At 42.7% G+C, this 25571-nt stretch overlaps 1 long non-coding RNA gene across 3 annotated transcripts in view; it reads left to right on the top strand.

Annotated features, from left to right (window-relative positions):
• LOC135319945 (uncharacterized) overlaps positions 1-18708 on the top strand; it is a 36918-nt gene extending 18210 nt beyond the window's left edge. For 2 of the 3 annotated variants that reach the window (XR_010379028.1, XR_010379030.1), the window contains 6 exons: positions 3987-4882; positions 10829-10916; positions 12098-12387; positions 14512-14794; positions 15799-15956; positions 16787-18708. This is a non-coding gene — a long non-coding RNA (uncharacterized LOC135319945). The remainder of the gene's footprint in view (positions 1-3986; positions 4883-10828; positions 10917-12097; positions 12388-14511; positions 14795-15798; positions 15957-16786) is intronic. The other variant, XR_010379029.1, reaches the window with a different exon arrangement.
• The last annotated feature ends 6863 nt before the right edge of the window (positions 18709-25571 follow it).

Here is a 25571-nt window from a genome sequence, read left to right as displayed (position 1 = left end):
TCTGTACCTCGCCAGACTTAGAATTTTAGTTTGTTGTTTTAATTCTATTTTCTGTTAGCCATCTCCTGACAGGAGAGACGTTTTACATCATGGTCATATTTCAATTAGCTGTTACTGAGAATTGCTGATCTGATCCATAGTGTAAGTATTATATTAACCTTGTAGAGTATTTATCATTTTTCTGTCTTTGCCCTTTAATTTTGTATGCCCCTTCAAGTCTCTATCCTATTTGGGGCCTTATTGTTTTTAATATAAAAATGTCTGTTGTAGTTAAGAGAATGAAAGAAAAAATACACATGATAGCTAAACTTAGAAAATATCCATTGTGTTTTCTGTCTTGGCAATGGAGTGTTGTAGAAACTCGTGAAAACTTTCATTACACAAGTTTCTTAAAATGCTAATTAAGAAATAAAACCTTCCTTCCTCATCTTTCAAGCTGCACAGCTAATTGTCAAGAAAGTGAGGGGAAATCCTCAGAAGCCAAGACAAACCAGAAAGCAGGGATTCTGGGAGATACGTGAGCCTTAGAAGCCCTGGGGTGCCTGTTGGCTCCTGTACTGAGTTTCAGTTGCCCTGGCAGGAGGGCAGGAGGTGAGCCCGAGGCCTCTCACACTGGGAGTTGGATGACTGATCATATGTAAGGCCAAGCAGAACCCGAGAAGCATGGTTTACTATAGGGTGAACTAGGAAAAAAATTCCTCAAGACAAGACAGTAAGGAAAGTCAATTTTGTTGGAAGAGGGGAAAAATAACAAATCCAAAGTAAGGATATTGTTTAAAGCTGTTCTGGCATGAGAGTGACCACAAACTCCTGGCAGAGAAGCACAGCTACTCCTGGAATGAGAAGCTGTGGTTTGAATAAATCAGTGAGCAGCCATTCCAAAAAAGGCCTCCAGAGTCTTGTGGATCAAGATACTGGACCGCAAACACCTCTCTTCCAAGGTCTCATTCAAATAACCAGAAAGGTTTTAAAGGAAAGAAGCCATAATCATAGTTCTATTTATTGACATTACTATATGCTAGGAATTCAGAGGTGACTATGGAGTTGTCTCCTCTTTTATGGATCTTACTTTCTCCTTGGGGAGACAAACTGACTTAGTCGGGGAGCTTGGTGGAGGGGGGTGTTAGTCTGTTGCAATTAGCCAGGAGAGGGGATTAAGAAAGCAGTGAAGGGTGGGTGAACTTTTTACCTGAGGACAGACAGTCTTGTTCAGTTGGCTTTTAATTGCAGGCTCAATGAGCTGTCACTGGAGGGAATAGATCTTATGGAGGATGGACTTAGCTCAGGCCTCTTTAGAATGGACAAGTGAACCTGGACAAAGACAGTCAAATCTGTGCAGACATTGAAGTTCACTTGAATGTGCTCGAACCCTGAGCCAAAGATAGGACAAATATGTAGCGCTTCTTGAGGACAGAGGAGTGGTTTTTAAGGTTCTCCAAGAATGAATCCCAGGGAACCGAGATGGCCAGTTGTCAAACTGTGACTTTGCTTTTTCGACGGTGTACCCACCAAGTATATTGGACTTTTATAGGTTTTCATTTCTCTTTAATACATGTCAGGTGATGAGGACGTGGGCACAAGTGTTTGACACCTTGTCGAGGTGACTTTGGGTACCTGCCTAGAAGCACGGGCACAGCTATGGCTGCGTCATACATCTTGCCGCCCATCCCGCTCCCCGGATCCGTGATCACGGCAGAGTGGTCCCTTGTTGACCTGTCCGTCTCCTCTGTGACATCATAACCCATGAAAAGACCAGAGCGTATTAACTTGGCTTTGTTAAAGTCAAAGGAACAGATCAAATATGGAGTCAGATTTGTTTTTTCCTATTTCAGTAGTACCATGGAGAAGGCAGTTTGGGCAGCTTTTGGTAGGGTCCTGGAGGCTTTCTCTCTCAGCCTCTGGGCGCCTCTATTGAAAACCCTTCATAGCTGTCTGGCGTGCTGGAAAACCACTCCGACTGTTTTGCCCTGAAGATGTGCTCTGTTTATAACTCATCTCTACTCCTTGGAAAACAAGTCAATAAAAACTCAGTTGGTTTTCCACCAGCCATGGGCAGGGGTGAGGGATACCTTGTTATTATTTCATAGAATAATAATAACAGTAATAATAATAATAATAATAATAATAATAATAATAATAATAATAATTAATAAAAATAATAAAAGAAGTCTTAAAACACCACTGGGCACATTGGAGAGAGTCAATAAATGCTTCCTGGCTTAAATCAAAAGTGATGACTCAGTGATTCCATGGCTGCTGTATTTGCTGAGCTAATTACTCCTTTGCTCGATTACACATTTTTTTAACTGAAAAAGAAATACATGCAAATTTTTTTAAAAAATTCAAACAGAGCACAAAAATACACAAGTGAAAGAAGTTTCCTCTCATGCTCTCTTCTTTCAGCCCTCCCTGGAGATGCCACTATTTACTAATCTTTGTGTGATTTTCCAGATAGGCTATGCACATTTCCACCTATGTATGTAAATTCCTTTAAAGTTTTAGTTATTTTTAACTTAAAGGGATTTAAATCCTCAAGTGGCTTCTGCCTGGGTAATAGAACAGAACAAATCTGACTCCATATTAGATCTGTTCCTTTGACTTTAACCCTATGCTCTGTCTCCTAGGCTTCATCTTGCTTGTAAAACAATGTTGCCTAGAGCCTGAAATATATAGGAGAGCCTATTCTGAAGGCCCTGACCTTTAAGGATATTTAACACTTTTTCATTCATAAAAAGATAACAAATTGCAGAATAGAAAATAACGTTTGTTTTGTTGGAGGTTTACAGGGATCTGACCCAGGCAGATAGCTGCAAGAACAAAGGATTCTAAAGATAAGGAATTCCTACACCAAGAAGATTGCAACAACCAAGCATGTAGGAAAGGAGCCTGAATTCTGACTTGGGGAGATGGTTTTCCAGGACATTAGTTTGCCATCTAGGTCTACAGAAACTTGCTATTCCATGCTCCAACACCTGGTCTCCCAACTTATTGGCCTGTCCTGCACTGAGGAGAATGAATTTGGATTTGGTAACACTCTTATCTACCTAGCAAGCTGGGCACTGGAACTGAGTGTTATGGAAACAACAGGCCAGCCAAGAAACAAGCACCACTCGGAGTGTTGGTGTACTCAGATTTATTATGCCGGCGGACTCAGACTGGTTTCTGCTCCGAAGTTATGAGCACCCCGAGACGTGCACATGAGGTTTTAAAGGGTTAATTACAAGTAAGGGGGTATTAGCCAATAAGGCTCAAACAACAAAAAGCAAGGAATCAGTACACTAGAGCTTATCTACTTGTAATAGTTCAGGTTACTGACAATTGTTGAGCTTGGATTTACGAGTTAGCTTGTAAGCCCAGTAAACTGACACTAAACCTCAGATTTATGAGTTAGCCCAGCAGAATTTAGATCAGTAAACCGACACTTATCACACTTAGATTTGTGACTTAGCTTGTTAGCCCAGCTTGGCTTTTCCTTCACATGAGGATAGCTCTCCCACACCCAGGGAACTACTGTGAGCCCTTGATGGTTCCACTAGGGTGGGGTGTGGTTTACCCAGGAGGGATGGGGACTATGCACCAACACTCAGGCAGTCTGCTCTGTCTGGGGCTCTGATCTTGTACCACCCCGCTCCCCACCAGCCCAACACCTGGGACAGTGGAGCTAAGGCAGAGATCGTGCCTGCCTGTTTCCCAGCGTGTAAAAGGGGAATATGTACCCTTCCCAAGGTAGTTTTGAGCGACAACACCTGCGGGTGCTTGGTTCCCAGAGAAACAGAAAACCAAGCTCCGTGTGGGGCAATGGGTGTGATACCCCTAGGGGTTCTGCAGAAGCATCGGAAGGAGGGCTGGATCAGAGAGGTAAAACGTGAGCTGCGGGCCTTGAAGGGTTACAGAAGGGTACAGAGGCAGGACTGCCTCCTCCTTCGGGGTGCCCCCAGAGGTAAAGCTTTTTCTCTCCATCTCCGCTACTCCCCTCCCCTCTCAAGATCCCTCCCTTTTCTCTGCTCTTCCTGTCCATCTGTCTCCCTCCACTTTTCCCCTCCTCCCCTCCCCCTCCTCTCCTCCCCCTCCCATCTTCTCCCTCCCTCGCTGCCCCACCTTCCCTCACAGAACCCAGAGGATCGCTGGCCCTCCTGCGCATGGGCAGTCAGTGCCAGCTGGACCCCGAGTTGGAAGCTCCAGCTCCGAGCCAGGAATCGGCCCCAAAACCTTCTCAGCTCTGTCGCCCGGTAGGCCTTTGGCTCCTGCCCGGGGCCGGGGCCACCGGCTGTGGAAGTGCAACGTGGGGTTTCCCGGGAAAGGGGTCAGGCGACTGCGAGAGGGCGGTCTGCGTGTCACAGCCCCCCAGGGCGCCAGTCAGCCTGTGTTCAGCTGAATTGCTCTGGCCAGACCCCTCAGCCTGCGCCACCTGCCCCGGGGCCCCGGCCAAACCTGTCCAGGGCCAGGTGTGCACCTGCCGCCTCTCACCCAGCCGGGCACCACTCAGTCCGCGGGTGGCGTCCCCTTCCCCTCTCCCGCCCGCGAGTCCTCTCCTCCCGGGCTTCCTCTCCTCGGCCGCCGGGCAGTCCCCACACCTGGGCGGGCTGTGTCCCGGGCGGGCGTGGTCTGCCGACCCGGATGGGGGCGGGCGGCTGGGGCTGGGGCTGGACTCCGAGCGGGGCTGCAGCCCGCGTCCCCAACCCCCCGCTTTCCCTGCCCCGCGACCCCGGGGCTGCCCTCCTCTCCCTTTCCCGCTCCCTCAGGACCAGCTCAGTGGCGTGGGCACTGCTCCCCCGGCTGAGAGCCCCCGGCTGTAACGCCCAGCTTCTCCTAGTGGAGTCGGGAAAAGGGATCCTCAGTGTTGAGCGAGCTTCTATCTCCTCCCTCAGTGTTTCTGCCGCAGGTAAGTATCTTGAACACTTTCAGGTGTTATGATGGCGGTGCTTGTTTATGTCACTTTTTTTATAGTGCGAGGGATTACAGTGTTGAAAGCAGGGCTTGGTTCAGTTAAAAATGTGCTGAAGCTATGAGGCTGTGACATCCTCCTTCCTTCCCTCTCCCAGGGTGAAACGTGTGACCGTCGATTTTAAAAAGATAGTTACCGTCCCTAACTAGAGCAGCCCAGCTAGGGTATTTTAACAGGAACAGCACCACCAGGGGCGTTGGAGACCCAGGGATATTGCAGTCCTAAAGAGCTCCTGGCACAGTTTGGCTTGTTTTGGTTTTTTGTTTTTCTTAAATTGTAGGGCAGACTAGTAGTATAGAGGGAAAAATAATTGTCAAGAAATATTTTTTCTTATAACAGCTTTATTGTGATATTTTTCACACACCATGAAGTCCATCCATTTATATGGTACAATTCAGCAGCTTTTAGCATATTCACAGTTGTGCAACAATTATTATTCCAGAACGTTTCATCACATCAGAAAGACCAGAGGAAATGAGTGACCTATCCACCCCTCTCCAGTGGTGGTTCTAAAGAAGGTTCTTGGCTATTCCTGACCATAAAATAACTTGTTACATTCCATGAAAAATCTGGTAGGAATTCTAATCAGAATTGCAATGCATTTGTCTATCAAAACAGGAAGAATTAATGTCTTTATGGCATAAATTTCTTCTAAACATGAATATATCTGGAACCGTATCTTTCCATCTCTCCAGAGCCTGGCCCATGGGAAGCCCTCACTAATTTTTGGGCTTGTGAATGATGAGATTCTATACATCGTTAGTTGCTACTGTTGCCTTTCACAGGGGAGGAAAGTAACCTCAGTGAAGCCAAGTGACTCTCTGATGGTCAGAAAGAGTGACAGCCAGTGCTGGAGTGATCCAGTGGACTTGGTGCTTGCAACCAGGATTCTCCAGCACCTACAGCTAAGGGGATTAGAGTATTCTTTTATTTTTTTCTTAATGGCATTGCTTTTATTTTTACTTATTTTTTAAAATTATTTTTTATAGAAGTGTAGTCAATTTACAATGATAGTTTCAGGTGTACAGCAGAAATTCAGTTATAAACATATGCATATGTATATACATAAGTTTTAGATTGTTTTTAGTACAAGTCATTACAAGAAATTGAATATAGTTCCCTGTGCTATATAGTAGGTCCTTGTCATTTATTTTATATTTATTAATGTGCATCTGTTAATCCCCCCTTTCCTGGCTGCTAACCACAGTTTGCTTTCTATGTCCATGAGTCCATTTCTAGCAGCACCATTTTTCCTAGTAATATATGCTCTTTGGCTGCTTTCAGCTTCAGTAATTCCATCTTATCTGTGGGCACTTTTCTTCTGGTGGCCTTTATGTTGTTTGCACACATGGTAATAGAGATCTGTATTTGGGAGAACTCCAGGCCTAGTGTACTCCCTGGTACAGAGTGCCCACTGAGTTGATGCTTGAACTGGGAAAACAACATAGTAAATGTTGGAATTTCCACTATGGTTGAGACTTCCAGGTTTCTATAACCTGTTTAGCCCACCTTAATATTGGCTGCACCCATAATGGGTAATTTGGTGGAATTTCATGGTATGGTGGTGTAGAGACAGGGTCTTTTATGCTTCTTCTCTTTCCGTTTTCTAACACTCATTCTCCTGGGCCTCCCAGATCCTCCCCTAGAAGTTCCCAGGGCTGGCTTGGTGCTGCGCTGAGGCAATATTTATTAATGAGGACCTTTCCTCATCTCTTCTGACCCTCCGTTTCTTTCTCTGCACAATGAGGGCTTAGACTAGATAAGTGATTTTCAGTTTCTTTTAAAGCCATATTTCCTTTGAGAAACAGAAAATGCAAATCTCTCCTCCCATCCCAACCCTTTAGATTTTGATACGTCCTCCAAGGAGTGACATTGCTGTTTGTGGAAAATTGATGTGATTGTGATTCCAGGTGGCACAGAAAAGACTCTTCAGAGATTTATTGCAGGGAGAGGGCAGGAAAGCGGCAGTATGTCACACTTTCTAGTGTGAGCAGTGGAGCAGGGGCTTGGATTTAAATATGGTGTCTGTCGTGTCCTCTCTTTAATCTTGTACAATGTGATAAACTTCTCTACCTCAGTTTCTTGATGTGTCAAGTTGGGGTGATAATATTTTAGGGCTTTTGTGAAACATTATACACATAATCCATTTGTGTCTCAGTAGAACCAAGACCTGCTAGTGTTTCAGGAATTTGTTTAAAAAAAAAAAATCTTGTCCATAGCACTCTGTCGGTGTGTATTTTGAATTTCCTGGAGGGTGAGGGTTGAGTCTAAAGTCCATCTAAAGTCCATCTGGGGCTTGAACCCAGACCCCGTGTATGATATACACATGCTCTAACACTGAGCTCTACCACCCGCCCCTTCATCTTTTTCTTTTTGCTTTAGCTGCCAAAAATCTTACAGCTGAATTTCTAATTGGCCTTTAACACTTACCCTGACTTCATGGCATCCATTTTTATGACTTTACCTCCCCCTGGTTTCATTTAATTATTGAATCTCCATATTCTTTTCACTCTCACTTTTGTCTTTTTGTTATGGTTGTTAAGCTATGTTTAAAAAATTGTTTAAATTCTCTTTTAGCAGGAGGGTGAAAGTAAATATTTATGTAAATAAATATCACACTTAAATGCTTTTATACATTCTAAGCTGTTTAGTAGTTACTTAAAAACCGGACTGATATTAAAGTTATAACATTTTTACATTATTTTTTAATTTTTTCTAAAGGTATAACTGATTTACAATATGATATGTTTCAGGTGTACAATAGTTGCTCCATTTATAGTTATTGTAAATCATTGACTGTATTGCCTATGTTGTAAGATACATCCCTCTAGCGTGTTTACGTTACATGTAGCAGTTTGTATAAGAAAGTTGGGTAACACAGAGTCTGGGGCGTGGCTGTGTCTGACTCAGGTTCCAGGTCACCCTGCCTGTCAGAGCCAAGGCCCTCACTCCTGTCTACAGGGCAGCGAGTGGAGGCAGCTCTCATCAGCGCTGGTACCAACTTCTGAGTGGCAGTGACAGCAGTGACTGTCTGTGGACGTGCAAAGTGTTGTTCCAGGAGATTTACATGCATTTCTTCATTTATTATTTAAAGCCCTCCTGTGAGGAATCGTTTTATGTTTTTAATGAATAATACACTTTATTTTTAATTTGATAGACTTCAAACTTCCGGAAAATTTACAGGATTAGTACAATGAACACTTAGATACACTTCACCTAAAAGGGCAGTATTTGTCCTTTTGTGTCTGGCTTATTTCAGCATACTTTTTTAAGGTTCATCCATGTTGTAGCCTGAAACAGTAATTTATTCTTTTGGTTTAATAATATCTTTTTTCTTTTTTTTTTGTTTTTGGTCTATTTAAAAATAGTTTCATTGAAGTCTAGTCAGTTTATAATGTTGCATCAGTTTCTTGTTTACAGCACAACACTTCAGTTATATAGGAATATACATGTATTCATTTTCATATTCTTTTTCAACATAAGTTACTATAAGATATTAAACATATTTCCCTGTACTATACAGTATAAACTTGCTGTTTATTCTATACAAAATCAGTATCTGCAAACCTTGAACTCGCAATTTATCCCTTCCCACACCGTCTCCCCTCTGGTAATCATAGTTTGATTTCTATGTCTCTGTGTCTGTTTCTGCTCTGTAGATAAGTTTCTCTTTCTTTGTTTTTCTTTTTTTTTTTTAAGATTCCACATATGAGCGATCTCATATGGTATTTTTCTTTCTCTTTCTGGCTTACTTCTCTTAGAATGACATTCTCCAGATCCATTGATGTTACAGCAAATGGCATTATTTTATTATTTTTTATGCCTGAGTAGTAGTCTATGGTATAAATATACTGCAACCTCTTTATCCAGTCATCTGTCAGTGGACATTTAGGTTGTTTCCATGTCTTGGCTATTGTAAATAGTGCTGCTGTGAACATTTGGGGGAAAGTGTCTTTTTGAATTAGGGTTACTTCTGGATATATGCCCAGGAGTGTGATTGCTGGGTCATAGGGGAAGTCAATTTTTTGTCTTTTGGTGAATCTCCATACTGTTTTCCACAATGGCTCCACCAAACTGCATTCCCACCACAGTGTAGGAGGGTTCCACTTTCTCCACAGCCTCTCCAGCATTTATTGTTTGTGAACTTCTGAATGATGGCTATTCTGACTGGTGTGAGGTGATACTTGATTGTAGTTTTGATTTGCATTTCTCTGATAATGATATTGAGCATTTTTTCATGTGCCTATTGGCCATTTGCATGTTTTCATTGGAGAAAAGTTTCTTTAGCACTTCTGCCCATTTTTGGATTGAATTGTTTATTTTTCTTTCTTATCAAGTGTAAAAGCTGTTTGTATATTCTGGGAATTAACCCCTTGACAGTCTCATTTATTGTAAATATTTTCTCCCATTCCATAGGTTGTCTTTTGGTTTTGCTTACTCTTTCCTTTGCTGTGCAAAAGCTTGTAAGTTTAATTAGACCCCACTTGTATATTTTTGCTTGTAATTCTATTGCTTGAGTAGACTGCTCTAGGAGAACATTGCTGAGATGCATGTCAGATGTTTTGCCTACGTTTTCTTCTAAGAGGTTTGTAGTGTCTTGTCTACATGTTTAAGTCTTTAAGCCATTTTGAATTTATTTTTGTGTGTGCTGTGAGGGAGTAGTCTAACTTCATTGATTTACATGCAGCTGTCCAGTTTTCCCTACACCATTTTCTGAAGAGGCTGTCTTTACTCCATTGTATGTTCTCACCTCCTTTGTCAAAGATTCAATTTCCAAAATTTTTTGGGACTATTCTTGATAATTTTTTTACCCATTCATTGATGGATGGATATTGTTTGTAACCTTTGGCTACTCTGAATGATACTGCCATGAATATTGATGTGCAAGCTTTTGTGAGAATATGTTTTCATTCTGTTGGCTGCACAGTTGGCCCGCCATAGCTGTAGTTTCCACTTCATGGATCCAGATGGTTGGTTGTAAAGGGACTCGAACATCCTTGGATTATGGAATCCAGGGTGGTGGGTTCCTGAAACCAATCCCCCGAGGATACTGAGGGATGACCCTATATGTAGGAGTAGAATTGCTGAGCCATATGATAACACTGAACTTTTGAGGAAACACCAGACTTTTCCAAAGAAGCTGCACCATTGCCCCTTTCCAATGGCTGCATATTGAGGGTTCCCTTTCCTCTGCCTCCTGACCGACATTTGTTATTGTCCGTGTTTTGATTATAACCATCCTAGCGGGTGTAAAATGAGATCTCATTTTGATTTTGATTTGACTAGTGATGCTGAGCATCTATTCATATGCTTATTGGCCATTTGTGTATCTATTTAATTCCTTGGTAAATTTAAAAATTGGGTCGATTTTCTTTGTATTGGTCAGTTGTAAGCATTCGTTTTATATCCTGGATACTAGTCTGTTATTAGATATATGCTTTGCAAATTTTTTCTACTATTCTGCAGATTGTCATTCCACTTTACTTTTTTTAAACATTAAGACAATTTCTTTATAGGGGAGGTAATTAGATTTATTCATTTATTTAATTAATTTATTTATTTTTTGCCAAGCATGCACTCTATCACTTGAGCTACCCACTTCCCCTTTCATTTCACTTTCTTGATGATGTCTTTTGTAACAAGTGGTTTTAATTTTGATGAAGTCCAGTTTATCTGGTTTTTTTTTTTATCACTTCTGCTCTTGGTATTGTATCTAGGAAACCATAACCTATCCTAGGACCACAAAGATTTATACTATGTCTTCTTTTAGAAAGTTTATCGGTGTAGATTTTACGTTTCTGTCTGTGATCCATTTTCAATTAATTTTTATTTGTTATATACAATAGGGGGTTTCAGAATCTAAATTCATTCTTTTGCCTGCAGATACCCAGCTTTCCCTGCACCATTCATTGAATAGACTATTCTTTCAATGGAGTGTTGTTGGCACCCTTGTTGAAAACTGACTGTAAATGTAAGTTTCCCCCCTGGAATTTTTACTGTGTCTCATAGATTTATGTATCCAAACTTATGACAGTACCATAATGACTTCAGTACTATAGATTTGTAGTAAAATTTAAAGTGACTCCTCCCACTTTGCTCTGCTTCTTCAAGATTGCTTTGGCTGTCCTGGGCCCCTAGCACTTCCATATGAATTTTGGGATCAGTTTTTCAATTTTTGCAAAGAAGTCAGCTGGAATTTTGATAGCAATTCCACTGAATTTGTAGATCACTTTGGGGAGTCTTAACATTTTTAATAATATTGTCTACTATTCCATGAACATGGGATGTCTTCCATATATGTAGATCTTCTAAAATTTTTTCAGTGATACTTCAAATTGTTCAATGTACAAATCTTGTAAATTTTTGTTAAATGTATCTCCCATTTTATTTTTAATGCTGTTGTAAATGGGAAGGCTGAGCTTCTTAAGGGTGGGACTATATATCAATTTGTTTATTTCTAGGATTCCTACACATCAAATACACTAGGTTTATATTTGCTACATAAATCTATCCACAACTCTTCCCTCCCCTGTGTTATAAAAAACCAAGACCCAGGTTAAACTACCTCAACACCTATGTGGAAGTGAGAAATGAGACCCTTGGGTGGGGCTTTGTGCAGATGATACTGAGAACTTATTTAGGATGGCTTCATCTTAATTCCTTTAAACAATCCTTTCAGTGTATATAGTCAGATACATTAAGAACATGCCCTTTTGATGTACAGAGGAGCTAAGACTATCATTTTCAAATAATTTCTAGTGAGAATGTTGTACTTGAAACCTAATTTGTATCTATCTTTGAAGATTTATGTTTCAGGAGCTTTGACTAAAGAACACCTGTCTTTATTCAATAACGACAACTAAATGCTCAAACAACATGTAAGAGTTTGAGCTGTAACTGGAGGCAGCACTTACCTCTCCCAATACACTTGTGCTGATCTGCTCAAAGGGGTTCGTCCAACTGTTTGTCAGTAGTCTGTTGGACAAAGCCATAAAACATTGATTTAAGGTTGCTGGAATGCAACATATTCTTATTAATACTAAGTAAGCCCATATTGAGTGCTTACTGTATGTTGGGAATTGTCCCTCAGTCTCACATGAAATTTATTTCTCTGAAAACCTTACATATTTCCTTGCTATTCCCACTTTACAGATAAGGAGACTGAGGATTAAGTCTTCTCTCTTTTTGGGGGAGCTCATTATCAATGACTGGAAGTTGTAAGGAAAAAGATATTGATTCATCCTGAGAAAATATTTTTCTGAGAGTCAGCATTGAAGAGGGTGACCACTGAAGAGGGTGATCATTGTTCGAGTGAGACGAGCCCCGTGTTGTACGGAGTCAGCATCCCAGTCCTGGACACGGTACTGTGCTGCGTGGTGGGTGAGGCAGCGTGGCCACGCAGGGAACGAGGATGCCGTGCCGTTGGGCTGTGCTCAGGCCTGGTGAGGATTTCTCTGAAGAGCAGTGGACCGTCATTGACAGATTTTAAATAGGGGAGTGGGGTGCTCTCGTAGATCACTTTTGTGTTTGTAGAATGCTTGCAAACATTCAGTAGGCTCGGCAGAAAGTGATGTGACGAATCAGAGTAGGGTGGCTGCAAGGTGTAGCAGTGTTCATTTTCAAGTGGTTTTCAGTCCCATGTTTGTGGCTCAGTAGACGTGTCACTTTGGATGACGCACTCAAGGAAGTGAAACAATTTATCTAATCAATTGAAGCAGTGATGTACCCAATTCCCGGGACTGTTGTGGAGATCCAGTGAGATAACATTCGCACAGTGTGCAGCGTGGTCCCCAGCACAGAGTCAGTGCTGAGGGAGTGCCTGTGAGTACCTGGTAGGTCAGGTGTGGGTGGTGGGGCTCGGTGACTGAGGAAATCTGAGCCCTGAAGGAGGGGTCCAGTCACATCTGTGAGTGATGGGCCTGAGCTGGGAGGGGCAGAGAGACCTTCCCTCCCAAACAGGGGCCCTGGGCAGGACGGCTATGGGAGGAGCACCGTGAAGTCAGCTCTTTGCAGGTGGAGTTTGAGTTGCCCTTGAGACATCTAAGTGCAGTGTCACAAGCTCACAGAGGAGGTCTGGGCCCGGGCAGTGCATTTTCCTATAATCTCAATCCCTAAGGACGTCGAGGTATTGATCACTGAACGTGAAGACATACTTTACAGGACAAGTGAATAGTAGTATCATCTCTGTCATCAAAGCTCACATCTCTTTATTCATCACCCACTTTGTTAATTGGATACTAACAGGGCGGTTCTTCACCGCCCTCCCCTGGGCTCAGGCTCCACAGCAAAGAGCTGGTAAGCCTCCCTCTTTTCCAGAAGAAGACACATTTAGCTGGTAGCCTTCTATACCTCGCCAGACTTAGAATTTTAATTTGTTGTTTTAATTCTATTATCTGTTGGTCATCTCCTGACAGGAGAGACGTTTAACTCATGGTCATGTTTCAATTAGCTGTTACTGAGAATTGCTGATCTGATCCATAGTGTATGTATTATATTAACTTTGTAGAGTACTTATCATTTTTCTTTCTTTGCCCTTAAATTTTGTTTGCCCCTTCAAGTTTCTATCCTATTTTGGGCCTTATTTTTTTTAATTAAAAAATGTGTGTTAGTAGTTAAGAAAACAAAAGCAAAGAAACAATGCACATGGTACCTAAATTTAGAAAATATCTATTGTGTTTTCTGTCTCGGCAATGGAGGGTTCTAGAAACTCGTGAAAACGTTCATTACACAAGTTCCTTAAAATGCTGATTAAGAAATAAATCCTTCCTTCCTCATCTTTCAAGCTGCACAGCTAATTTTCAAGAAAGTGAGGGGAAATCCTCAGAATCCAAGTCATACCAGAAAGCAGGGATTCTGGGAGATACGCGAGCCTTAGAAGCCCTGGGGTGCTGGTTGGCTCCTGAACTGAGTGTTAGTTGCCCTGGCAGGAGGGCGGGAGGTGAGCCCCAGGCCTCTCAAACTGGGAGTTGGATGGCTCATCCTATGTAAGGCCAAGCACATCCTGAGAATCCTGTTTAATAAAGGGTGAATTAGAAAGGAAGAAAAATATCATTCCTCAAGGCAAGAAATTAAGGAAAGTCAATTTTTGGGGAAGCAGGGAAAAATAACAAATCCAAAGTAAGGATTTAGTTTAAAGCTGTTCTGGCATGAGAGTGACCACAATATCCTGGCAGAAAATCACAGCTCCTCCCGTAATGAGAAGTTGTGTTTTGAATGAATCAGTGAACAGCCATTCCGAAAAAGGCCTCCTGAGTCTTCTGGATCATGATACTAGACCCAAACAGCTCTCTTCCAAGGTCTCATTTAAATAACCAGAAAGGTTTTAAAGGAAAGAATCCATAATCATAGTTCTATTTATTGACATTAGTATATGCTAGGATCAGAGGTGACTATGGAGTTGTCTCCTCTTTTATGGACCTTACTTTCTGTTTGACATAGTTGGGGAGCTGGGTGGAGGGAGGTTTTAGTCTGTTGCAATTAGCCAGGAAAGGAAATTAAGAAAGCAGTGAAGGGTGGGTGACATTTTTAGCTGAGGACAGTCCTGTTCAGTTGGCTTTTAATTGCAGGCTCGATGAGTTTCACTGGAGGGAATTGATCTTACAGAAGATGGACTTAACTCAGGCCTCTTCAGAATGGACAAATGAACCTGGAGAAAGACAGTCAAATCTGTGCAGACATTGAAGTCCACGTGAACGTGCTGTATCCCTGAGCCAAAGATTGGACAAGTAGGCAGCACTTCTTGAGGACAGAGGAGTGGTTTTTAAGGTTCTCCAAGAATGAATCCCAGGGAACCGGGATGGCCAGTTGTCAAACTGTGACTTTGCTCTTTGGACGGTGTGCCCACCAAAGGTATTTTCCGTTTATTAGTTTTCATTTCTCTTAAATACATCTCAGGTGATGAGGACGTGGGCACAAGCATTGGACGCCATGTAGAGGTGACTTTGGATACCTGCCTAGAAGTGCGGGCACAGCTGCGGCTGCGTCGTACATCTTGCCGCCAACCCCGTTACCCGGCTCCGTGATCACGGCAGGGTGGTTCCTTGATGACCTGTCCGTCTCCTTTGTGACATTGTAACCCACCAAAGACCGGAGTGTATTAGCTTGGCTTTGTTCTTTTCCATCCTTCTCTTTGAATGGACTGATAGTGGACCCAGTTATGTTAGCAGATGTTTTACAAGTAGGGCTCTCAGTACAAACCTTGTAATCCCCGCTGTGTGATCTAGAGAAGAAAGTTACATTCTTTCCAAATTGTTTTGATGCACTTATGTGGGAAAATGGTGTACGTTTGAATATGTATTTCCTCTCTGAATCATCATGGCTAGAGATGAATGTGGGCAGACATGGAATGTGTTTTCTGTATTTGAAATGTATGGTCCCCTAAATTCTCCCCAGCTTTTTAAAGTCATCACTGGAGTGCTACCTCCAGAGTGTCCCAAAGCATCCACCACTGCCTGTTCTTCAGACACTGTGAGTTTCCAAGTTGGAGAAGGCTGCTAGCTGGTGAGGCATTCTCTGGCACATCTCTGGCTGGCTGATGTGGGCTTAGCACCCAAGACTTGGCAGACAGTAACTAACCACGATCACTTCCATTTCTGGGACACTCATTAAGGATTTTAGATGTATGCTAGTGGCATACGTTATTTCAATTAGTTTTCCCAGCAATCATAATTAGATTTTTTCACCTGTATTAAAATGTAAACTGTCAAAGCGAGTGACGTGCAGACTTTGGACTGGAACACGGGTCTTTCTGATCCCTGTCTCTGTTCCCTCCCCGGCCTATCCTTCCAGATGGCCAGGAGACTCTTCCTCAGTCTTGAGTTTCCTGCTGATATTACCACTCTCTTTGTTTCTAGGAGAGGAAAACAAGTCTAAACTTACCTTCCAGTTGGAAATGGAATGGAGAGTTAACGTTGGAAGCCGGGAGAGTCTGTCCTGTGATGAAGCGGTCTCCAAGCCACTTCCACTGGGACGTCACGTCACTGTCTGGGCCCCTTTCTCAGCCTGTGCACAGGTGACAGCACAGATGTGCCGAGCCATCCTCCCGGACAGGGCAGTGGGTTGGAAATGAGTTTGGGGATTTGGTTTCATTTCATAGGTTTCTGAGGGCCTTGGCCTGGCACTTCGAGTGGGACCATTCCCTGTCCCACATACTCGTGCTCTGGGCCCGTGCAGACCTGACGTGGCCTCAGCCTGAGGCTCAGGGCCCATGGTGAAGTGGAGAATTTTAGTCCAGGGTCTGTGGAGGCTCTGACAATTCTGGGTCGTGGGACATTGTCCAGGATGATAATAATTCCTCCCCGAGTTTCAGATTTCCTTGCCTGTGAGACGGGGTAGTAATAGTTTCTGAGATGATTGTAATGATTCAGTAAGGGGCGCAGCATGTGCTGGCAGGTAGCTGGTGCTTAAGGAGCAGAAGTCGCAGTCACTCTGTCAGCCTCTCACTGTGTGCTCTGTGCTTTGAGAAGATGTGTTTTTGGTGAAAGTCCTGCCCAAACACTAGGGTCTAGATGAAACGTTGTTCCTTTACTTTTCCTTTCTTTTGCTCCTTCCTTTCTCTGCGTCTCATGAGTAGGGAGCAGATTCCTCTGTTTCAGGGAATACAGGCCTTTCTAGGAAAAGGACAGGATGAACGTGGAGAGGTGGGGCCGGAGGGGGTCTGGAGCATCTGCACAGCGCTGCTTCCCTGCATTTCTGCATCCGGTCCCATCAGTGCACGAAGTCAGCCTTCCTCTTCCTTCCTGTGTCATCAGGTCTCTGTTTTATGGGAAAACCTTTTTTACGTGTCTTTTTTCACTTACATGTTTCGTTCAGATGCTTGTTGCTTTTCTCCCTGTGCTTCAGCATTCCTAGGAGAGAATTCAGCAGTGCAGCATCTTCTCCGAGCTCTATGAGTTGATCGGCTTCCACTGCAAGTCCATCTTCTTCAAGTGGGTGGCCCCCGTGCAGCGCATGGCCCCCGGCATCCCGGAGCCTGGCGGGAAGGCCTGCTACCGACTCCTTCTGCAGATGCTTCCTGGCTACAGTCTGTCACTGATTCTGCAGGACTTCAACAAAGGTTTTGGAACTAAAACATTGCTTCAGTCCGATTAACCATGCCTTGTTTGGGCCCTGCTCTCCTGTCTCATCAGGGTGAATTGTGATTCGTGTAGAGCAGGACACAGCAGACTTTTTTCTGTCAAGGGCTTGGGAGTCAATATTTCAGGATCTGCAAACCTCCTGATCTCTGGTGCAGCTGCTCAGCTCTGCTGTTCAGACGCCAGAGCAGCCGGACAGTCCACACACCCACAGAGCTTTATTCACAGCAGTGGCTGGGGCTGGATTGGGGGTATGAACTGCAGTTTGTCCCCACAGCCTCCTCACTATTGACGCCTGTACCTGAGCGTGCATTTGCGACAATGGGTGAACCTACACTGACACGTCATCATCACCAAGTGCCCATACTTGACACTAGGATTTACACTTGGTGGTGGGCACTCTGTGGGTTTGGACAGATGTACAATGACACGTTTCTACCATCACAGCATCATACAGAGTAGTCTGTCTTAGTGACCCTAAAAATGCTCCGTGCTGCACCTCATTCATTACTCCTTCCCCTCTAGCCTCTGACAGTAACTGATCTTTTAGTCTCTGTGGTTTTGCCTTTCCCAGAACACCATACAGTTGGAATCAGACAGTTGCGGAACCTTCCCAGATTGGCTTCTTTCACTTAGTAATATGCATTTAAGGTTCCTCCATGTCTTTCCATGCCTTGATAACTCACTTAATTTTAACACCATAAATAGTCCATTTTCTGCCTGGACCACAGTTTATTTATCCATTCACCTACTGAAGAACAGCTTAGTTGTTTCTGAGTTCTGGTGATTATGAATAAAGCTGCTATTAACATCTGTATGCAGATTTGTGTGTGGACGTAATTTTCCATTTTGTTCAGTAAACACCAAGGAGAACAGTTGCCAGATCATATGGTAGGAGTACGTTTAGTTTTGTAAAAAATTGCCAGACCGTCTTCCAAAGTATCTGGGCCATTTTTCATTCCCACAAGCAATGCAAGAGAATTCCTGACACTCCACATCCTCACCAGCATTTGGTGCTGTCAGTGTTCTGAGTTTTGGCAGTTATGACTGGTGTGCAGTGATATCTAGCTGTTTCAGTCTGCAGCCCCTTGATGACAGATGCTGTGGAGCATGTTTCCATAGATTTCTTTGGCATCTAGTTTCCATGTTGAGCTGTGTGTTGAGGCATTTTGCTCATTTCTTAAGCAGGTTATTCATTCTTCTTGTTGAGTTTAAAGAGATTTTGGTGTATTCTGGATATCAGCCCTTTATCAATGTGTCCCTGCCCTTCACCTGCAGCACTGGAGTTGTCCTTTGGGTCTCAGTGGATTGTCAGCTCTTCAAAGAGGTTCCCTGTCTTCACTCACCTAAATACTGTCCTTGAATTTTTCACTTTCATTGACTCACTTTGTTCTTTTAAAATAGCATTTCCCATAATTTGTAAGTACATTAAAAAAAAAAGGCAATGATTGAACACTGCCTCCCCCATCAGGCTGTGTGCCCTGTGAGAGCAGAGACCCTGTCCCCACTCACCATGTCCCATGACAGCACATGTCACATGTCCATGTAAATGTGTGTAACGTGGGGCCAAACCTGATGAGCAGCTATGATGACATGTGTTGGCTACCATTCATTGAATAGAGTTTGTTTCTTGATCTTAATTTTAAATCACATGAATGAAACATGTTTCTTTTGAAAAATAAAACAACAAAGCGCACCTCCATGTGATTGGTACTTTCTACTTAGCCTTCTGACCCAGGAGGGGACATTCACCATCATTTTGTGGAGGAGGTTGGGGAGGTAAAGTAGGAGAGTGAGATCAAATAAAGTAAAAATGATAACTATCAGCTGGCTTTATTTTCACTAAGACAAATGTTACTTTAAACCATATCTCAGCTGTTGTTCTGTTGTTTTAAACACTTCTCATAGAATTAAATGGAAGCCCACTAAACCCTGAAAGGGAAATTATGTGCTCAGGTCCTGAAAAGTGTTTATGTCTATTTCTTGAAATGCACATTTTCCCTGCTGGTTACAGAAAGTCATGGCGGGAACACAGCCGTGAGCTGTGTGTGTCTGCCGGCTTCACGGGCTGCTCACTGTCATTTTCATTTTCTTGTGTTGCAGTGTATGAAGGTTTTCCATCAGACTGTTTGCTCAGCCCCTTCCTGAATGAGGGATTGAATTTTCCACAGGAAATCTTATGGAAGAGAGTGACAAGGCACATGGGTTTCCCAAAAAGCAATAGTTGTTGTAATAAACTCTCACATTGGTGAACTTTTTGAATACAAGCGAGTTGAAAATTTTATCACTAGGTCATATGCCACAAATCTGTCTTAAGAATAAAAAGATTCAGATTTTATAGAAGAAGCAGTTTGAATCAAGTATAAATTACAATTTGTACACTAGTTGGTGTTAGAAATTATACTCACTCTTACCATAATTGCCTGTGGTAGGAACTGGATCATTATTTATTTATTTAAAAAAAATCCTCAAGATTCTACTTGCCCCATTCTTGATGCGGCAGTGCTGAGGTTAGTTAAGTTGGGACATTTAGAATTCTTGGCTAGGTTTTCAGGACATTGATTTCAGCCTCTTTATCTTTTTTAGAATCTCTTCTTTGTGTCGGTCTTTGGTCTTTTGACAATGTGGAAATACTGCACAGATCTGTCTTTCCCTTTTTTCCTGTCTTTACGGGAAAAGATTTCTGTAAGACACACTACTAGGACATTAAGGATTTTGTGTGGGGTAAGTTTGGTCGGCTCAAAGGATTTCAATTAATACGTATTAATACTTGCTATTCAGCTAATGATAAGAAAATTATAAAATAACTTAAGTATACATCAATAAATATAGTACAATAAGCCCATCACCCAGATTAAGGAATTCACAAACATTTCCATATTTCCTTTATTCAGACCTTTGTTCTTTTACTTGTCCTTTGTTGAAGTATTTGACAGCAAATTCAAGAAAACCTGTCATTTTACCCTATGTACTCAAGTAGGCATGTCTGAAAAATGAGGGCCATTTCTTTGATCAGGTTTTTCCATTTGACTTATGTGCTCGTTAAGTACCAGCTGTATCAGGCATCTCACTAGGCATTAGGAATCCTTGGGGCAATGAGACAGTCCTGGCTCCCAAGGAAGTTAAGGGCTGATGGAAGAAACCAACACAGGAGCTTAGGTGCCTCACCTAAGGTCCCTGCGGGATGACACCAATTGGAAAAAATTTGTGCACAATACAGTGGGATTCACAGAAGGGACTGGTCAGACTAGTAGGGCAGGCCGTGAGAGAGGCGGTCAGCAGGGCTACAAGAGGAGGAATCATTTGATCAGAATCTGAAATCTTTTCTGCCAACCTTCCTACCAAGCCCCTCGGGCCCATCACACACAACCCTATGCTGTAACTGTTTTTGATTCCTGTTACTACGTCTCCTTCAGGAAGGATTTTAAGGTGGAAAATATTTAAAATCAGTAATTGTTGCCAGAAGGGACATAGAACAAAGAACATGGAAACAACACAAATGTCCATCAGCACATGACTGGATAAAGACAAGGTGATACATATCTACAATGGAATACTACTCAGCCATAACAGACGCAATTTGCAGCAACATGGATGGACCTGAAGACTGTCATTCTAAGTGAAGTGGGGTGAAAAGAGAAAGAAAAATGCCATATGACTTCATTTATGAGGAATCTAAAATTAATAGCAATAATAATAAGACCACAAATGAACTAATTGTTATTTTGATTTCTTGAATATGCTTAAGCACATATGACTGTCCTTTGTGATTGGATTACCATATTCTGTTTATTATTCTTTTGTAGTTGGCTTTATTCCTCTGGTAACTATGTAAGTTTAAAAATCTGAAACTCTAATCTGTTCTTAGAAACAATAATTAGTACATATATGTAACTAAAACAATGCAGTATACTCTGTAAATGTATTTACATGCAATGTGTATGTGGAGTTGAACTGTAATAATTATACCTAATAATACTGAAAAAGAAAAAAAATAAAATAATATATAAAAAAAACTAATCACCCCTCTTTAAATATTAAAACATTCAGTTCTGAGATTCTGTGAAAGACAGCATGGAAGTAGGTTTTTAAGATTTTCTCCTTGCTCCTTGGTGAGCAGCCTGGGCTGCACAGCTTGGCCGCCACAGGCGCCCAGGGCTTGCCGGCTTGCTCCTCACTTGTTGGGAGGAAGATTAGCTGCTTCAGGAATATTTATGCTCTTAGAAGTTGCTGAAAACCCACAGAGCTTCTGTTTACATGGAGTGTATCTGTCAATATACCCCATTTTAGAAATTTGAACAGAAAATTTAAACCCAAGAACTGACAAGCACACGTTGCCCCAGCACGTGGTCAAAGCAGTGCTGCCACGGTGGCGTGTGTTGGTTCTAGAAAAAATGCACCATACACTCAAGAATGAGGGTGAACCCACAGATCTCATCTCAGCAATGCTATGAAGAGGTGGGATCCAAAGCCCCTAAAACAGTGCTGAAGTCCCCAGATGTCCCAGAACACACAGAGCCATGGGACCAAGAATCCAGTGTCTCATGGATCATCAGCCGTGGAGACCGCGTCCTGGGTCAGGAGAAGCAAAAGTAGGGATACCAGGCACACAGTCCTATTACAGCAAAGCTTTAAAGGTGTTGAATTGACTAAAAGAGTGGCAAAGATTTGCATTTAGAATACTACATTTCCTCTCCTGGAGACGTTAGAATAATAACACTGATTAACAGAGGATGATTGTAATGGATTAACTATGATACTGATGACATGAGCTGCTCACACTAACCCTGCACTCAATGTAGACTAAGCCTTTTATGCACACACTTCATTAGGTCTCCACATCCCTGCAAGGTGGCATTAAGCACTCATACAACCATGAAATCAGTGACTATAAAACAGTCACAAGGCTTTCTCTGCAGCATGAGGTAGCAAAACCAGCAAGGATTTTCAATGACAAAATCCAAAATCATATATATTTGGGAAAGAAAGCAAACAAAACACAGAAGGACAATAAAACAAAAGAGCAGATGGAATGGAAACTTTTATTGAAGAAAGCAATGATTGATTCAATTACAACAGGTAATGTCCCTGGTATAATTGAACCATCAATCCAAATTTTTGGAATAGTGAGTTGTGAAATTACTGTCTCAATTAATATTGGAATTCCTAGTTGGACCAATTTGATATACATCACTGGTGTGATGTTATCTATTTAGGTAAATAACAATATTCATATTTTTTAATATTGTTAACAGGAATCATAACACAGGACTCCAGATTTAGAGAATTCAAACAACTACTATCATACTCCATCCAGTAAGGACAAGTGTCCCTGCGTCACCAAAGCAATGAGAATTTGCACACAGAAAACACAGTTCTCCAGTTGTGACAAATACAAGACCGTGAACCATGAATTACGAGAAGAAGCAACTGTTTAAATGCCATGGGCAAAATTTTTTATCATCTTGAAAACATCACTGATGCACTAAGAAAAAAAATTGTTTTACTAGCAAATCTAACTGACACAGGGGATTTTCCAAGTGAGAAGGTAATTCCAAAAAGTGCAGTAAAATGAGTTAAGATGATCTGTGCAGTGAAGGAGCTGATATTAGACTGACAAGCATCACGATTTCCGGTTTTACACTTGCTCTCTTCTTGTCACCTCTGACACAAGAATGAATCATATGATTTTTTTCTTTAGGGAAAAAAAGATAAATAAAATCTAACTAGAAGATGTGGTATGGAAAGCAGTAATGAAGTTGTCTAACCTAATAATGCAGTCAGTGTAATGTAGCACTTATTCGGGCACTAGAATTTTTTAAATCATGAATTATTTTATATCCTATTTCTATCCTAAAGGAGGCACTTAAAGTTTTCTACTTTATTCAACATATCTTGTGGGGGTTGTGATATATACTGGTATGGCAGTTTTCAGAGATTCAAAATCACCTCTGTGGTTGTGGTCAGGAAAGGCAAGGCTCCCTCACTGCTGCGATGGAGAAGGAATCCCCGGAGTCAGCCTCCGGGCAGCTTCCGAAACGCATTTGCTTGCACTTAGCACAGGACACCATCAGCAAGTGTAAATCTGACAAGATTTCCCTGGGGACCTGGGAGGTGCGCTAACATTCTGAAGCCACTTGTTTCCCAGTTAGGTAAGGCTTGGAAAAACAGTTTATTAGAAGTGACTCCCTTTGTATGTGCCTTTTGTCCTGAGAGGTCACTAATTAGCATAAATATAAAATACCCCATAATATAAGAATTTAGGTACCCCATTTTTCAATCTACCTGTCTATTTGTTTATCATATTTATGCTTAGGTTACACTTTCCATGATGTTCAATTCCGGGCACCAAAAAAGAAAGGTTGCAAAATATTTCTTATTAAAAGCAGGAATGGGTCTAAGGTTTAAAAACCACTACTGCTAACAATAAAAGACAGACAATATTTTTAACCTCAATTGCATCAGACCTTCCCGAATTCCTCCCTTAAGTTCACTGTTACAACAATAATGGAATCTCTGTCCTTCCAAGACTCGGGCCTGATCGCCACCCATCCAGATATCTTTCTGTGGGTCCCTACTTGTCCTCGAGGCCCCCAAACACAACTTACGGGTTGAAATTTCTTCAGTGTTCCTACTGTAGGGGAAACCTGGAAGTCTCAGGCACTGTCCAGGAGTCACACCTACCTGCAAAAATCAAAGTCATGTGACTGAAACGGGACAACCCAGGTTGTGTGGTAGGGCTGAAAGCTTACCAAAAACAGGTTTGGGGGCCTTACCTAAGGCCTCCAGCTCCTAACATGAAGAGGGACAGGGAGGCCAAATTAACCACGAGACTGTGTGGCTTAATTACCCCATGAATAAAGGATTTGTGCCAGTGCCACCTTTAGACAGGGAACCCCAGAACCCAGACTTGGAAGCACCCTGTCCCCTACCCTCTGAACAAATATTCTCTCAAGACACATAGTGAGAGATGGGAGCCCCGGTGAGCTCTGGAATAAGATGCGACCTGAAAGACTGCTGGTAACAAATGGTGTGCAGCTCGGGCAGCCCCCAGGACCACCAGCCATTCTGGTACCACTGATGCCCACACTTCCATCCACAACAGTTTCTTCAGGACACTTATGCACATATAAACATCACACAAAAATGATTGCTTAGACATATTTTAAGAGAAATATCATTATGAGAATGCCAAATTCATGACATGTCAGAGTCAAGACCCCAGAGTATTTACTGGATGAGATCTCACGTGTGCCCCGCAGTGAGCTTTAAACCCTTAGGACACAGTCATGGAACAGTAGGCATTTTCTTTCTTTCCTCCAAGTTGGCTTTACTGGAGAACTCCATAGACACAGGAAGACTCTGTTTCCCACCTCTACTACTTACACAAAGGGCTCATCATGTGGTGAGGGATCAGCGCTGGTGCGACCGGCTCCAATGTGAGCACTGCAGTGCCCAGCTCCTCGAGGAGCAGAGCTCCACCCACAGGAGCAGAGACCCCCCAGGAGCAGAGCGCCCCCCACGGGCACTGCAGTGCCTGCAAGAATCAGGAGTCTGATGAGTGAGCCAGGGGTGGGCAAGTCATGAAGCAAGCACCGCTCCCTCAAGCTCTGCAGGGGATCTCTGTGTCATCTTGAATAAATACAGTCAGCGTTAAAGATGTTTGACAAGAGGGTAAAAGGTAAGGCCTCCCCAAATCTCCTTGCATTCCTTTAGTTGGAGACCTGGTAGAACACATGGCGACAAGAGACTCTGGCTTTTCATGCCCACGTTGGCCTCAGGGCTACAGGGGAGGCCACGGTGCTGCCTCCGCCCCACCTCCTGCCTTCATCCTGCAGAACTCACAGGGGCCGCTGACTCGTTTCTCTGACTTTCTCTCCTTGGTTGTGCTGCTCTTCCAGCTTTTAAAAACTCACAAAATCCTTACCGGAAAATCTTTATCAATGAACCCAAGTCAAATGAAATCAACCAAAGAGGCACACTGCCTTCTTCATTACTTTATATTTTAGGATGAAATTCTTGAAGACGACTCCCTGACCTGAAGGGGTAGATGGAGGAGAAAAGAAAACAAGACAAGCATTTTTGGGCCCATAAAAAATGAGAGGTAACCAGATGGTGTCTAGTCTTCATTGCACCTTTCTGCCTGCCCCAATTTCACATGCCCTTCCCAATTGAACTCATCAGAACTCGACTGAAGGAGACGGCTGTGCAAATTTATTGGAAACCAAATAAATCACTACGGAAACAGTCTCCCAAACCCAGCGAGAACACTGTAAGCTGACCAGTGCCAGGATCTGAATACGTGCAGATCCAAATTCCGATCCCCTCCCTGGTGGGTGTACTTACAGTGGGGGTGTCGCCGTGCAGTTTGTCTGCATCCAACATATAAAAATGAAAGGGACTCCAGTTTTCAACATCACAGTCCCTCTGAAACAACTGGTGGTCAATTAGCGTTTGTCGCCAGCAAAACTCGATTTTCTCCCCTGCACGTGGAGGTGAACACACAGAAGAGACTGATGATCCCCGCTGCGAGTGTAGCTAAGTGTGTCTAA

Source organism: Camelus dromedarius, chromosome 35 (genome assembly GCF_036321535.1).
Source record: "Camelus dromedarius isolate mCamDro1 chromosome 35, mCamDro1.pat, whole genome shotgun sequence".
NCBI classification, from domain to species: Eukaryota; Metazoa; Chordata; class Mammalia; order Artiodactyla; family Camelidae; genus Camelus; species Camelus dromedarius.
The sequence above is the reverse complement of the archived record's forward strand: the minus strand, read 5'-3'. Positions and strand labels throughout refer to the sequence as shown.